Genomic DNA, 6,416 nt, shown 5'->3' on the forward strand with positions numbered 1-6,416 from the left:
TTTAAATTTGAAAAATATATATGTAGAGGGGGGGCAGGTTCAAATTAACTTAGTTCAGCCTTTCCACCTTTAATTTGTACAATCTCTTTCAAGCTGAGAGATGAGTTTCAAGGGAGATTTGTGTAAAAGGAAAACTACAAGGCACCATTTCAGCTGTAAAGGATTCGTTGCAAATCGATAATATGTGTGGAAAATAATGTTTTTTTGGGTAAAAATAAATCCATTGCAAATGTGAATGGGATTACTAGGAAGACTAGGCAGGAAAACATGCATAGTTGTCAGGATGGCCGAGCGGTCTAAGGCGCTGCGTTCAGGTCGCAGTCTCCCCTGGAGGCGTGGGTTCGAATCCCACTTCTGACAAGTGCATTTTTTTGTCAATTACAACCAGCACGTCTCTCTTTTAGCCCCAGCACAAAGCATCTTTAAAAACTGGAATGTTTTTTATTAAAGCAAGGTCTTATTTTTGGAATTAGATCTGTCCCCTGCATTTTCAATATATCTGTCGTCATATGCGGTGCCTACACTTACCTTGTAAGTGTTAGGAAAGTAGCAAGAAAACTCAAACCACAAGCAATTTAATTGCTGCTGAACGATGCAGTTACAGGAGGGAGAGGAGCAAAAGCAGAAAGGGGTGGGTGGGTCAAGGAGTGTGCCCTTGCAAGGGAGGGCAGCAGGATGCAGGTCTCTTGTGGACTTGTGTGCTCACTGGGCAACTGGGAGATACAGGAAGCTGGATTACATGGGCCCCCTTTGTTCTGATCCAGCGGGGCTCTTCTAATGTTCACCCCAATAGGCCTTTTGAGTGTTGCCTTCAGAAGAAGGCAAAAGCAGCAGTCAGAGAGAGGCATGCAACCCTGGCTTAGATGCGATGGCGGTGATCAGTCTTTGCAGTCCAAAAAGATCCAGGAACTCTTGCACAGTTTTTATTCAGAATGAATGAATGAGAGCCCAATCCTATGCATGTCTACTCAGAAGTAAGTCCCATTATAGTCAATGCGGTTTACTCCCAGGTGAGGATAGGATTGTAGCCTAAACCCTGTGCCTTCTCACGTTTAACATGCTGACTGCAAGGGGCGCAGATGACCAGGAAAGGAAAATGCACTTTGCACATGCTCAGAGAGACTGTGATTCGCACTTCCATGTGTCTAGTGGTGCTAAATAAGAACATAAGAACAGCCCCACTGGATCAGGCCACAGGCCCATCTAGTCCAGCTTCCTGTATCTCACAGCGGCCCACCAAATGCCCCAGGGAGCACACCAGATAACAAGAGACCTCATCCTGGTGCCCTCCCCTGCATCTGGCATTCTGACATAAATCTGTGAGCCTTGAAGCAGCTCCTGGGGACTGAAGACTAAGAGCACAAAATCTTATGCATGCCTACTCAGAAGAAAGTCGCATCGTGTTCCATAGGGCTTACTCCCAGGAAAGTGTGCATACAGAGGATTGCAGCCTTAAGCACGTGGGGAAGATCAAGAGATCATCATCTCTTGCATTAAGGATGCATTAATCGCTGCTGATTGATCAAAGACTTCGGCTTTGCATCCTGGAATTTTAGTTGGTTAAGCTCAATGATCAATGAGAACTTCCTCCACCTGTAGGGCGCGTCCCTTTGTGCTTTGCATTGTACAGACCTTGACTGCTGATTGATTCCTAGCTATCAGGTTTCTTTGCAGGGTACGACTTTGCAGAACTTGCAAGAGGCATCAAGCAAGAACCGTAGGAAGGAGGGAGGGAGGGGCCAGGAACAGCGGGTGTGCTGCTTTCCAGCTGCAAGCTTGGGAAGGAGGGGAAGTTCAAGGAAGGCACAAAAAAAGCTACAGCCAGGAAAGGGAGGCACCGCTGGGATTCGAACCCAGGATCTCCTGTTTACTAGACAGGCGCTTTAACCAGCTAAGCCACGGCGCCTAATATTGGGAGGGCACCTTTGCCAGAGCACTCTCTAAAGAATAGTGTTTCTGGGGCTAAAAGTTTCTGCAAAGTGCAACTGTTGCTGCCTGTTTCCCAGCAGGGCAGATCTGTCACTTTGAAACACTGTGTGTTAAATTAAACTGCTCGCGGGTTACTATCGTTGTTGTAAAAGCCTGAATTGTCCTACTGTCCGCAGAGGAAGGTGTCCTTCTTTGTTGCTTGGATCAGCACAGCAGCCATCCTAGACAGGGAAAAAAGTTTCTTTTTCTGCCCCTGGCCCAGATCAAGGCTATGAATTGCAGGCTAGGTCAGCGCCTCCTAAGGGCCACTAGTATCTGCTGCTGCTGTACACACACGCCCCACCAAGATTCAGATTAAGGCTACAATCCACACTTTCCTGGGAGTAAGCCCCACTGACTATCATGAGACTTACGTCTGAGTAGACATGCATAGGATTGGGCTGCTAGATGCAAATGTCAGTGGATGAATTACAGCCCAGTCTTCTCCACAATCACTGGGCAGATCTGAAAGAAAAGGGCAGCTCGCATGTGGGCACGATCCCCATTGAAGTTGAAGGCCAAGAGGGGCTGGGGGTGGCTGCCTGTTTTGCTTCCAACGTGAAAACATAAAAGCCCTGATAGATCAGGCCCAAGGTCGTTCTAGTCCAGCTTCCTGTATCTCACAGTGGCCCACCAAATACCCCTGGAAGCAGGCAAGACTATAAGAGACCTGCCACTCACTCCCTTGCACCTGGCATTCTGAGTCAGCCTACTTCTAACACCAGGAGGCTGCATATACCCTTTGATTGACTTTTCCTCCCTAAATCTGCTCCATCCCCTTTCAAAGGCATCTAAGGCCAAGTACCAACATCCTGTGGCAAGGAGTTCCACAGTTTAAAAAGCATGCTTGGTAAAGAATTTCTGGGTAAAGAAAACAATTTATTTCTGGGTAAAGAAATATTTTCTTTTTTCTAGTCCAGGGGCCTCCAAACTTTTTGGCCAGAGGGCTGCATCAAATATCTGGCGTGGAGGGCCAGAAAAAAGTTTAAATATAAAATTTAAATAAATAAATTAGATGGAACTTAGATGAGTGAATAAATGAATGAATGGGTTCATTCATTCAACCTCTCTGGCCCTCAGAACACCCTCCAGACACAATCAGAGCTCAGTTCTGATCATGTTCAGTTGAGTACAGCAGCATTTCAAAGGCTAATCCATCCAGAAGGATAATGTGTAATTGGTCCGTGGAACTCCTTGCCACAGGATGTAGGGGTGATGGCATCTGGCATAGATGCGTTTAAAAAGGAGACTGGACAGATTTCTGGAGGAAAAGTCCATCATGGGTTACAGGTTTGTGGAACTCCTTGCCACAGGATGTGGTTATGGCACCTAGCCTAAAATATCTTTCAAAAGGGTTTGGACAGATTTCTGGAGGAAAAGTCCAGCACAGGTTACAAGCTGTGATGGGTCTGTGCCACCTCCTGGTTTTTGTTTTAATTATTACATCATTACATGTAATTAGTCAGTGGAACTCCTTGCCCCAGGATGTGCTGATGGCATCTGGCCTGGATGCTTTTAAAAAGGGAACTGGACAGATATCTGGAGGAAGGTCCATCACAGGTTACAAACTGTAATTGGTATGTGCAACCTCCTAGTTTTAGATAAAGGTGACCTCAGAATGCCAGATGCAAGGGAGGGGCACCAGGAGATTTTGCAAATTTCTTGTTGTCTTGTGTGCATCAACAAGCTCTTCATATACTCTTATGAAGAGCTTTGAGCACGTTGGCCGGTTAGCTCAGTTGGTTAGAGCGTGGTGCTAATAACGCCAAGGTCGCGGGTTCGATCCCCGTACGGGCCAGTTGCTTTTATTCACTAAATGCTTTGCCTGTCATGCAACCTTTAGTATGACTTTTTTTTACCCACTTGCACTTTTGCTTGCAAATTTAGTAACAGAAACTTTTGCTCTGTTTTTGTCAACGGGAATTTAGGCAGAAGCAGTTTCTTGCTTCCCAGTTGCTGGCTGGATCATAATCACGTGTTGCAATTAGCTACTAAACAGTTCAAATAAAACATTTCCTTTCCTCTTGACTGCACAAAAGGGTTTCTTGCCATGCCTTGGTGCATGTCCCCTGATGCTCCCCAAATGGAGGAACAGGGCTGGCAAAACAGATGCTTGGCTTCCTGTTGAGCATCCTCTTCCAAAATTAGAATCATACTTGAAACCAAACAAAAAATGGCACAGATTGGTTGGCATCCTGTTGGCACAGGAAACAAGTTGCCGTGACTCGGATTCGAACCGAGGTTGCTGCGGCCACAACGCAGAGTACTAACCACTATACGATCACGGCGCACCACTGCTCACCTGCGAAACAGTCTCTGGAACCAACTACATCAACCTGAGTACAGGCTATCCTGGGTGATTGATTGCATTGACTTCAGGAGAGAAGTAAAATATCTTTGCCATGACTGAGATTCGAACCCAGGTTGCTGTGGCCACAACGAAAAGTACTAATTACGGGGTGCCACTGGGAGGAGGAGCCTGCTCCTCTGGAAGTAGCTATAGCACTGGCTTCCAATCCCAGGCAGCAGCAGCACATACGAACAGAATGTTCTCAAGGCTGCAATCCTATCCACTCTTTCCTGGAAGACCTATTGACTATAATGAGGCTCTGAGCCCAATCCTATGTGTGTCTACTCAGAAGTAAGTCCCATTAGAGTCAATGGGGCTTACTCCCAGGAAAGTGTGGATAGGATTGGGCTGTTACTTCTCAGTAGACATGCATAGGGTTGGGCTCTGAGGCTGCAATCCTATCCCCACTTTCCTGAGAGTAAGCCCCACTGATGTTCATGGGACTCACTTCTGAGTACACATGCATAGGATTGGGTTCTAAAAGTTTCTTTGATCAACCAACTACTGTACTTCTGAAAACTTGTCACAAGATATTAGAAATAGTGGATATATGGGTGGAAATTTAGATTATTAAGATATAAAACTGTAAGTAATTAGAACATTCAATTTCGCCCATGCTACACTATTAGAGATATTCTTTGTATTTTAAATACTTTTTAATGTACCTTTAATAATAATAATAATAATAATAATAAAACTTTATTTTTATCCCGCCCTTCTCCCTAACGGGACCCAGGGCGGCAATAACTTTAATGTTATTGTCTGTTTTTTATTCTTTTCTTGTGTTTTTTTCCTTTTTCCTTTATTATTATAAATAAATGAAACAAAAAATAAATTTAATGATAATAATGAGGGAAAAGATGAGACTGTCGCATCTGATACACAGGTGCATAAGAATGTGCAGACAGATTACAAAGTCAGACACAATAGAGTTGTAAAAGTAATCCATTGGTCATTATGCAAAAAGTACAATCTGCCAGCATTGAAAAATGTTTGGGAACATCAGGTTGAGAAGGTGTTGGAGAACAAACCTTCAAGTCAAGATCTTGTGCAATTTTAAAATTCAAACGGACTGACACCTTGAACATAATACACCAGATATAAAAATAATAGACAATTAAATTGTCTAATTGATATCGCAATTACTGGAGATGCTAGAGTCGATGAAGAAGAGCTAGAAAAAATGACAAAATACCAAGACATGGCCATTGAAATCACACCAAAACATACCAAAGTGTCCTCATTGTCATCAGGGCACTTGGAACAATTTCAAAAAGTTTTGTGAACTACTTTAAACTGCAGCTTACTGAAATAACACCATCAGATCTTCAAAAAATGGCACTTTTAGGAACATCATACATACTGCACTGATATCTAGTTGATACTTAGGTCTGAGACTTGTATCAATAGCTCAGCACCAGTGTACAGCTGTGTTTCATGAAATTTGGATAATAATAATAATAGAATAGAAGATTAAGAACTGGAGAAAATCACCAAGTATAAAGTCCTACAAACAGAAATTGAAAGACTGTGGCACAAGAAAGCAAGAGTATTCCCAACACTCATAGGGGCCTTGGGTGCTATCCCAAAACACCTGGAAATGCACTTGGACATTATCAGGATGAGCACAAATACAATCAGCCAATTACAAAAGGCCACCTTACTAGGAACAACACATTAACTATGTACAATGTAAAATTTACAATATTTGTAACGTTAACAATATAAAAACAAAAAATTGATGCCTATCCTAGGTCCTTGGGAAGGACCCAATAGGTGGATATCTACAAAATCCAGTCAAAAACAACATGACTGTGTGAAAATTGAATAATAATAATATCCCACATCCACCCCCACCACTGATGCACTCGGGTCTCAGAAAGATGCTTTCCTTGAAACTTGCCATCATACCCACTTTAAGTGCAATTACTAATCAGATTGCATACCTTTTAACAAGATTATAATCCACAATTACAATCCAAGATTATAATCCTGGGGGCTGGGGATAAGAATAGGCCCTCAGTTTGGCTGTACTTGTCGTAAGAGGCGACTAAACATCCACCGGGTAGATGGGACTCCTTAGCCTGGGAAGGCAGCT

The 6,416-nt window shown here is 43.5% G+C and overlaps 4 non-coding genes across 4 annotated transcripts; 2 read left to right on the plus strand and 2 right to left on the minus strand.

Moving 5' to 3' along the window:
* The first annotated feature begins 277 nt into the window (after positions 1–277).
* TRNAL-CAG (transfer RNA leucine (anticodon CAG)) lies at positions 278–360 on the plus strand. Its single transcript has one exon. It is a non-coding gene; the product is annotated as a tRNA-Leu (tRNA).
* Positions 361–1,832: 1,472 nt separating this feature from the next.
* Positions 1,833–1,906, minus strand: TRNAT-AGU (transfer RNA threonine (anticodon AGU)). The gene has a single exon. It is a non-coding gene; the product is annotated as a tRNA-Thr (tRNA).
* A 1,786-nt stretch (positions 1,907–3,692) lies between these two features.
* TRNAI-AAU (transfer RNA isoleucine (anticodon AAU)) lies at positions 3,693–3,766 on the plus strand. The gene has a single exon. It is a non-coding gene; the product is annotated as a tRNA-Ile (tRNA).
* A 418-nt stretch (positions 3,767–4,184) lies between these two features.
* Positions 4,185–4,256, minus strand: TRNAH-GUG (transfer RNA histidin (anticodon GUG)). Its single transcript has one exon. It is a non-coding gene; the product is annotated as a tRNA-His (tRNA).
* Between the last annotated feature and the right edge of the window lie 2,160 nt (positions 4,257–6,416).

This window comes from Tiliqua scincoides, chromosome 3 (assembly GCF_035046505.1).
Source record: "Tiliqua scincoides isolate rTilSci1 chromosome 3, rTilSci1.hap2, whole genome shotgun sequence".
Classification (NCBI taxonomy): domain Eukaryota; kingdom Metazoa; phylum Chordata; class Lepidosauria; order Squamata; family Scincidae; genus Tiliqua; species Tiliqua scincoides.